A 10,451-nucleotide genomic window follows, 5' to 3' on the forward strand; every position below is an offset into this window, starting at 1 on the left:
TGAACTTTGGGGCGACTGGCTCCATCGCATATACGTCCCGTAACGCACGCTTCCGCTCCCTCTTGGGGATGTGGGTTGCGTATATCATGTTCACCGTCCGCACTTGCGGGGGAAATCCCTTCTGTCCACTGTTGTTCGGCGGCCTGGGCTCCTCCTCGTCGTCGCTATGCAGCCCCTTGTCTTTGTTTTCGGCTCTTAACTTGCCTGCCTGCTTGAACACCCAACAATCCCTGTTGGTGTGATTAGCTGGCTTTTCGGGGGTGCCATGTATCTGGCACAAGCGGTCGAGTATTCGGTCCAAACTGGACGGGCCCTGAGTTTTTCTTTTGAATGGCTGTTTCCGTTAACCGGATTTGTAGCCTTGGAATCCGGCATTGACTGCCGTATCTTCGTTGTTGTCGCTGTTAACGTGGCGCTTTTGTTTGTTCCGACGTGACCTGTCACTTTTGTCCTTGGTATTCGAATTACCAGTGTTCTTGGTTAAGTTGTTACTGCGAGCTAGCCAGCTGTCTTCTCCCGCGCAAAAGCGGGTCATGAGTGTCGTGAGGGCTGCCATAGATTTCGGCTTTTCATGTCCCAGGTGCCGGGCCAGCCACTCATCACGGATATTATGCTTGAAGGCCGCTAAGGCCTTTGCGTCCGGACAGTTGACTATCTGGTTTTTCTTTGTTAGGAACCGTGTCCAGGATTGCCTGGCTGATTCTTTTGGCTGCTGAATTATGTGGCTTAGGTCATCGGCGTCCGGTGGTCGCACATAAGTGCCCTGGAAGTTGTCAAGGAATGCGGCTTCCAGGTCCTCCCAAGAACCGATTGAGTTTGCTGGCAAGCTGTTAAGCCAATGCCGGGCTAGTCCCTTAAGTTCGAGTGGGAGGTATTTGATGGCGTGTAGATCATCGCCGCGGGCCATGTGGATATGAAGAAGATAATCCTCGATCCATATCGCAGGATCTATTGTGCCATCGTACGATTCAATGTTTGTGGGTTTGAAGCCCTCGGGGATTTTATGATCCATTACTTCATCTGTGAAGCATAGTGGGTGTGTGGCGCCTCTGTATTGGGCTATATCATGACGCAGCTCGAAGGAGCTTTGTTGTTGGGTTCGGCCCGGCCGGATTCATTGCGTCCGGAGTGACGATCACCATCACGTGCCGTGGGGCGCCTGCGCGATCCGTAGATCGATCTTGTTTGCCTTGCCTTGTCCTCCAGGATGTCGCGCAGGTCGGGTGCATTTTCCCGTGCCTTAATATGCTTGACACGGTGCCGGGGCATGGCTTGAGTGGAGGGCCAAGAGGCCTCTCTGTCACGGCCACGAGGTGGCCGGTCGGCCATGTCATGTGCTGGTGATGTAGGTGCTTCCTCCTCTAGTCGGGGTAGCAACCTGCGCTTTGGGTAACTCTTGGAGGGGCGTTCGAGTTCATACTCTTCGGCCGCAAGGACTTCAGTCCATCTGTTAGCTAGCAAATCCTGATCAGCTCTAAGCTGTTGCCGCTTTTTCTTGAGGCTGCTTGCCGTGGCCATAAGCCTGCATTTAAAACGCTCTTGTTCGGCAAGATCCTCTGGGACGACAAACTCGTCGTCGTCGAGGCTTGCCTCATCTTCGGAGGGAGGCGTATAATTATCGTCCTCAACCTCTTGGTCCGCCGCCCTCTCGTGAGGGCTGGCTTCTCTGTCCTCCTGTGCCGAATTTTGCTGGAGGGGGTGTTCTTCGGCGCTATCCGGAGTAGTATTATCTCCCGTGCTGGAATCACCGTTTTTGCTTTGGCGGGATTTAGAGCGGCGCCGCTGACGTCGGCGCTTAGGCTGTTTCTTAGAGGTATCGTCCACCGCTGTTCCATCGCCATCTCCATCCTTTGGAGTGTCCACCATATATATGTTGTATGACGAGGTGGCCTTCCAACGCCCTATAGGTGCTGGTTCTTGTTCGTCTCCTGCATCGTCGTCCATGCCGTCGATGTCTTCGGAGTCGAAGTCAAGCATGTCGGTTAAGTCGTCGACAGTGGCTACGAAGTGGGTGGTGGGTGGGTTTTGAATTTCTTCATCGTCCATATCCCAACCTTGCTGGCCGTAGTCCGGCCAGGGCTCTCTTCATAAAGAGAGAGACTTTAGAGAATTCAGGATGTCGCCGAAGGGCGAGTGCTGAAAGATGTCCGCGGCGGTGAACTCCATTATCGGCGCCCAGTCGGACTCGATCGGCGGGGGTGCGGGGGGCTCGGAGTTCGGAGAGGAATCCGGCTCCTCGGAGTCACGGGCCATGCGGAGTGCGGGGCTGGAGTTTGGCTCGATCGCCTCTAAGATCGCAGCCCCTGAGGCAGCGTCCAACCGCTGATCCTTGATTGGCACAGTGGGCTCCGAATCAATGGTCGGAACCGATGCGTGTGCGGCCTCCAAGGCGCTGTTCGGTGGCAGAGCTATATCATGCCCATCGAGACAGTGCGGCACACTTGGCTGTGGCTCGAATCCATCGAAGATCAAGTCCCCGCGGATGTCAGCCGTGTAGTTTAGGCTTCCAAACCTGACCTGATGGCCAGGGGCGTAACTTTCGATTTGCTCAAGGTGACCAAGCGAGTTGGCCCGCAGTGCGAAGCTGCCGAAGACGAAGATCTGTCCGGCGAGAAAAGTCTCACCCTGGACTGCATCATGGTTGATGATCGAAGAAGCCATCGGGCCTGAAAGCGACGACACAGAGGAACTCTCAATGAAAGCACCAATGTTGGTGTCAAAACCGGCGGATCTCGGGTAGGGAGTCCCGAACTGTGCGTCTAGGCCGGATGGTAACAGGAGACAAGGGACACAATGTTTTACCCAGGTTCGGGCCCTCTTAATGGAGGTGAAACCCTACGTCCTGCTTGATTAATATTGATGATATGGGTAGTACAAGAGTAGATCTACCACGAGATAAATGAGGCTAAACCCTAAAAGCTAGCCTATAGTATGATTGTTGTATGATGAAGTTGTCCTACGGACTAAAACCCTCCGGTTTATATAGACACCGGAGAGGGTTAGGGTTACACAAAGTCGGTTACAATGGTAGGAGATCTTGAATATCCGCATCGCCAAGCTTGCCTTCCACGCCAAGGAAAGTCCCATCCGGACACGGGACGGAGTCTTCAATCTTGTATCTTCATAGTCCTGGAGTTCGGCTGAAGGTATAGTCCGGCTACCCGAACACCCCCTAATCCAGGACTCCCTCAGGATCACTGGAGCTTGCATACTTTGTTAGCACCTTTTGGATCGACAAAACCTTCTGGTTGCATCATATACAACTCTTCTTTAAGATATCCATTAGGGAATGCAGTTTTGACATCCATTTGCCAAATTTCATAATCATAAAATGCGGCAATTGCTAACATGATTCGGACGTACTTAAGCATAGCTACGGGTGAGAAGGTCTCATCATAGTCAACACCATGAACTTGTCGAAAACCTTTTGCAACAAGTCAAGCTTTGTAGACGGTAATATTACCGTCAAGTCAGTCTTCTACTTGAAGATCCATTTATTCTCTATGGCCTGCCGATCATCGGGCAAGTCAACCAAAATCCACACTTTGTTTTCATACATGGATCCCATCACATATTTCATGGCCTCAAGCCATTTTACGGAATCTGGGCTCATCATCGCTTCCTCATAGTTCGTAGGTTCGTCATGGTCAAGTAACATGACCTCCAGAACAGGATTACCGTACCACTCTGGTGCGGATCTTACTCTGGTTGACCTACGAGGTTTGGTAGTAACTTGATCAGAAGTTTCATGATCATCATCATTAGCTTCCTCACTTACTAGTGTAGGAATCACTGGAACTGATTTCTATGATGAACTACTTTCCAATAAAGCAGCAGGTACAATTACCTCGTCAAGTTCTACTTTCCTCCCACTCACTTCTTTCGAGAGAAACTCCTTCTCTAGAAAGGATCGGTTCTTAGCAACGAATATCTTGCCTTCGGATCTATGATAGAAGGTGTACCCAATAGTCTCCTTTGGGTATCCTATGAAGACACATTTCTCCGATTTGGGTTCGAGCTTATCTGGTTGAAGCTTTTTCACATAAGCATCGCATCCCCGAACTTTAAGAAACGACAACTTGGGTTTCTTGCCAAACCACAGTTCATAAGGTGTTGTCTCAACAGATTTCGATGGTGCCCTATTTAATGTGAATGCAGCCATCTCTAAAGCGTAACCCCAAAACGATAACGGTATATCAGTAAGAGACATCATAGATCGCACCATATCTAATAAAGTGCAGTTACGACATTCGGACACACCATTACGTTGTTGTTCCAGGTGACGTGAGTTGCGAAACTATTCCGCATTGTTTCAAATGAAGACCAAACTCATAACTCAAATATTCTCCTCCATGATCATATCGTAGAAACTTTATTTTCTTGTTACGATGATTTTCCACTTCACTCTGAAATTCTTTGAACTTTTCAAATGTTCAGACTTGTGTTTCATCAAGTAGATATACCCATATCTGCTCAAATCATCTGTGAAGGTAAGAAAATAATGATACATGCCGCGAGCATCAACACTCATCGGACCGTATACATCAGTATGTAATATTTCCAACAAGTCTGTTGCTCGCTCCATTGTTCCGCAGAACGGAGTCTTAGTCATCTTGCCCATGAGGCATGGTTCGCAAGCATCAAGTGATTCATAATCAAGTGATTCCAAAAGCCCATCAGCATGGCGTTTCTTCATGCACTTTACACCAATATGACCTAAACGGCAGTGCCACAAATAAGTTGCACTATCATTATTAAACTTATATCTTTTGGCTTCAATACTATGGACATGTGTATCACTACTATCAAGATTTAGTAAAAATAGACCACTCATCAAGGGTGCATGACCATAAGATATTACTCATATAAATAGAACAACCATTATTCTCTGATTTAGATGAATAACCATCTCGCATAAAAGAAGATCCAGATATAATGTTCATGCTCAACGCTGGCACCAAATAACAATTATTTAGGTCTAAAACTAATCCCGAAGGTAGGTGTAGAGGTAGCGTGCCGACGGCGATCACATCGACTTTGGAACCATTTCCCACGCGCATCGTCACCCTGTCCTTAGCCAATCTTTGCTTAATCCGTAGCCCCTGTTTCGAGTTGCAAATATTAGCAACAGAACCAGTATCAAATACCCAGGCGCTACTGCGAGCATTAGTAAGGTACACATCAATAACATGTATATCAAATATACCTTTCACTTTGCCATCCTTCTTCTCCGCCAAATACTTGGGGCAGTTCCGCTTCCAGTGACCAGTCCCTTTACAGTAGAAGCACTCAGTCTCAGGCTTAGGTCCAGACTTGGGTTTCTTCACTTGAGCAGCAACTTGCTTGCCGTTCTTCTTTAAGTTCCCCTTCTTCCCTTTACCCTTTTTCTTGAAACTGGTGGTCTTGTTAACCATTAACATTTGATGCTCCTTCTTGATTTTACCTCCGCAGCCTTTAGCATTGCAAAGAGCTCGGGAATTGTCTTATCCATCTCTTGCATATTATAGTTCATCACGAAGCTCTTGTAGCTTAGTGGCAGTGATTGAAGAACTCTATCAATGACACTATCATCAGGAAGATTAACTCCTAACTGAGTCAAGTGGTTGTGGTACCCAGACATTCTGAGTATGTGTTCACTGACAGAACTATTCTCCTCCATTTCGAATCTTTAGAACTTATTGGAGACTTCATATCTCTCAATCCGAGCATTTGCTTGAAATATTAACTTCAACTCCTGAAACATCTCATATGCTCCATGACGTTCAAAACATCGTTGAAGTCCCGGTTCTAAGCCGTAAAGCATGGTACACTGAACTATCGAGTACTCATCAGCTTTGCTCTGCCAGGTGTTCATAACATCTAGCGTTGCTCCTGCAGCGGGTTTGTCACCTAGCGGTGCTTCCAGGACGTAATTCTTCTGTGCAGCAATGACGATAATCCTCAAGTTACGGACCCAGTCTGTGTAATTGCTACCATCATCTTTCAACTTAGCTTTCTCTATTAACGCATTAAAATTCAACGGAACAACAGCACGGGCCATCTATCTACAACAACATAGACATGCAAAATACTATTAGGTACTAAGTTCATGATAAATTAAAGTTCAATTAATCTTATTACTTAAGAACTCCCACTTAGATAGACATCCATCTAATCATCTAAGTGATCATGTGATCCATATCAACTAAACCATGTCCGATCATCACATGAGATGGAGTAGTTTTCAATGGTGAACATCACTATGTTGATCATATCTACTATATGATTCATGCTCGACCTTTCGGTCTCAGTGTTCCGAGGCCATATCTACATACGCTAGGCTCGTCAAGTTTAACCCGAGTATTCCGCGTGTGCAAAACTGGCCTGCACCCGTTGTATGTGAACGTAGAGCTTATCACACCCGATCATCACATGGTGTCTCGGCACGACGAACTGTAACAATGGTTCATACTTAGGGAGAACACTTATACCTTGAAATTTAGTGAGAGATCATCTTATAATGCTACTGCCGAACTAAGAAAAATAAGATGCATAAAGGATAAACATCACATGCAATCAATATAAGTGATATGATATGGCCATCATCATCTTGTGCCTTTGATCTTCATCTCCAAAGCACCGTCATGATCACCACCGTCACCGGCTTGACACCTTGATATCCATCGTAGCATCATTGTCGTCTCGCCAACTATTGCTTCTGCGACTATCGCTACCGCTTACTGATAAAGTAAAGCAATTACATGGCGATTGCATTTCATACAATAAAGCGACGACCATATGGCTCCTGCCAGTTGCCGATAACCCTGTTACAAAACATGATCATCTCATACAATAAAATTTAGCATCATGTCTTGACCATATCACATCACAACATGCCATGCAAAAACAAGTTAGACGTCCTCTACTTTGTTGTTGCAAGTTTTACGTGGCTGCTACGGGCTGAGTAAGAACCGTTCTTACCTACGCATCAAAAACCACAACGCGGTATAGTGATTTCTTTTTTATCTTCAGAAAGAACCATGTTCATTGAATCCGATTCAACTAAAGTTGGAGAAACTAACACCCATTAGCTACCTGTGTGCGAAGCACGTCGGCAGAACCAGTCTCGCATAAGCATACTCGTAATGTCGGTCTGAGCCGCTTCATCGAACAATACCGCTGAATCAAGAATCAACTAGTGACAGCAAGAAATATGTATATACCCACGCCCACAACTCCTTTGTGTTCTACTCGTGCATATAACATCTACGCATAGACCTGGCTCTAATGCCACTATTGGGGAACGCAGTAATTTCAAAAAAATTCCTACGCACATGCAAGATCCATCTAGGTGATGAATAGAAACGAGAGCGGAGAGTGTTGTCCACGTACCCTCGTAGACCGTAAGCAGAAGTGTTATGACAACGCGGTTGATGCAATCGTACATCTTCATGATCCGACCGATCCTAGCACCGAAGGTATGACACCTCCGCGATCTGCACACGTTCAGCTCGGTGACGTCCCACGAACTCTAGGTCCAGCTGAGTGTTGAGGGAGAGCTTCGTCAGCACGATGGCGTGATGACGGTCATGATGAGTTACCGATGCAGGGCTTTGCCTAAGCACTACAACGATATGACCGAGGTGGAAATCTATGGAGGGGGGCACCGCACATGGTTAAGAGATCAACTTGTGTGTCTATGGGGTGCCCCCCTCCCCCGTATATAAAGGAGTGAAGGAGGGGAGCGCTGGCCCTCTCTATGGCGCGCCCTAGGGGGAGTCCTACTCCCACCGGGAGTAGGATTCCCCCCTTTCCCTAGTTGGAGTAGGAGAGGAAGGAAGGAGGAAAGATGGAGAAGGAAAGGGGGTGCCGCCCCCTTCCCTAGTCCAATTCGGACCCAAGGGGGAGGGGGCGCGCGGCCTGCCCTGGCTTCCCCTCTCTCTTTCCACAAAGGCCCAATAAGGCCCATATACTCCCGAGGGGGTTCCGGTAAATGTCCGAACTCATCCGGAACCATTCCGATGTCCAAACATAGGCTTCCAATATATCAATCTTTATGTCTCAACCATTTCGAGACTCCTCATCATGCCCGTGATTATATCCGGGACTCCAGACAACCTTTGGTACATCGAAACACATAAACTCATAATACCGATCGTCACCGAATGTTAAGCGTGCGGACCCTACGGGTTCGAGAACTATGTATACATGACCGAGACTCATCTCCGGTCAATAACCAATAGTGGAACCTGGATGCCCATATTGGTTCCTACATATTCTACGAAGATCTTTATCGGTCAAACCGCATAACAACATACGTTGTTCCCTTTGTCATTTGTATGTTACATTGCCCGAGATTCAATCGCCGGTATCCCAATACCTAGTTCAATCTCGTTACTGGCAAGTCTCTTTACTCGTTCCGTAATGCAACATCTCGTAACTAACTCATTAGTCACATTGCTTGCAAGGCTTATAGTGATGTGCATTACCGAGAGGGCCCAGAGATACCTCTCCAATACAAGGAGTGACAAATCCTAATTCCGATCTATGCCAACTCAAAAAATACCATCGGTGACACCTGTAGAGCATCTTTATAGTCACCCAGTTACGTTGTGACATTTGATAGCACACTATGTGTTCCTCCGGTATTCGGGAGTTGCATAATCTCATAGTCATAGGAACATCTATAAGTTATGGAGAAAGAAATAGGAGTAAACTAAACGATCAAAGTGCTAAGCTAACGGATGGGTCAAGTCAATCACATCATTCTCTAATGATGTGATCCCGTTCATCAAATGACAACTGTTTGTCCATGGCTAGGAAACTTAACCATCTTTGATTAACGAGCTAGTCAAGTAGAGGCATACTAGTGACTGTTTGTCTATGTATTCACACATGTACTAAGTTTCCGGTTAATACAATTCTAGCATGAATAATAAACATTTATCATGATATAAGGAAACATAAACAACAACTTTATTATTGCCTCTAGGGCATATTTCCTTCAGGATCATCTTATAATGCTACCGCCGTACTAAGCAAAATAAGATGCATAAAAGATAAACATCACCTGCAATCAAAATATGTGACATGATATGGCCATCATCTTGTGCCTTTGATCTCCATCTCCAAAGCACTGTCATGATCTCCATCGTCACCGGCTTGACACCTTGATCTCCATCGTAGCGTCGTGGTTGTCTCACCAACTATTGGTCCTACAACTATCGCTAACGCATAGTGATAAAGTAAAGCAATTACATGCCTTTTGCATTTCATACAATAAAGCGACAACCATAAGGCTCCTACCAGTTGCCGATAACCTTTACAAAACATGATCATCTCATACAATAACGTATATCAGCTCATGTATTGACCATATCACATCACGACATGTTTTGCAAAAACAAGTTAGACGTCCTCTACTTTGTTGTTGCAAGTTTTACGTGGCCGCTACGGACTTCTAGCAAGAATTGTTCTTACCAACGAATCAAAACCACAACGGTGATTTATAAAGTTTGCTGTTTTAACCTTCAACAAGGACCGACCGCAGTCAAATTCGATTCAACTAAAGTTGGAGAAACAGGCACCCGCCAGCCACCTTTATGCAAAACTAGTTGCATGTCTGTCGGTGGAGCCGGTCTCATGAACATGGTCATGTAAGGTTGGTCCGGGCCGCTTCATCCAACAATACCGCCGAATCAAAATAAGACATTGGTGGTAAGAAGTATGATGATCACTGCCCACAACTCTTTGTGTTCTACTCGTGCATATCATCTACACATAGACCTGGCTTGGATGCCACTGTTAGGAAACGTAGCATGCAATTTCAACAAATTTCCTACGATCACACAAGATCTAACTTGGAGATGCATAGCAATGAGGGGGTAGAGTGTATCTATGTACCCTCATAGACCGAAAGTGGAAGCGTTTGACAGCGCGGTTGATGTAGTCGAACCTCTTCTCGTTCCGACCGATCAAGTACCGAACGTACGGTACCTCCGAGTTCTGCACACGTTCAGCTCGATGACGTCCCTAGAACTCTTGATCCAGCAAAGTGTCGAGGAAGCAGATGAGTTCCGTCAGCATGATGGCATGGTGACAGTGATGGTGAAGTGATCTGTGTAGGGCTCTGCCTAAGCACTATGAAGATATGACCGGAGGCGTAAACTGTGGAGGGGGGGCCGCACACTGCTAACAATTGTTGGTGTGTGTTCTAGGCGCCCCCTCCCCACATATATATTGGTTGGAGGGGGAGGGGAACATCCTTGGGCACCCCAAGTAGGACGGATCCTACTTGGGGGCCCTATTCCAATTCGGCCTCCCCCCTTCCTTATTTCCGGAAGGGGGAAGGAAAGAGGGGAGATGGGGAAGGATGGGGGAATCCTATTCCCTCTCTTTCCTTTCATCCTCCCCTTTTCCTTCTCCACTTAGGTCGGCCCATATGTGGGCACACCAGCCCCTTCTGGCTGGCG

The sequence above is a fragment of the Triticum aestivum genome, chromosome 2A, assembly GCF_018294505.1.
Source record: "Triticum aestivum cultivar Chinese Spring chromosome 2A, IWGSC CS RefSeq v2.1, whole genome shotgun sequence".
Classification (NCBI taxonomy): domain Eukaryota; kingdom Viridiplantae; phylum Streptophyta; class Magnoliopsida; order Poales; family Poaceae; genus Triticum; species Triticum aestivum.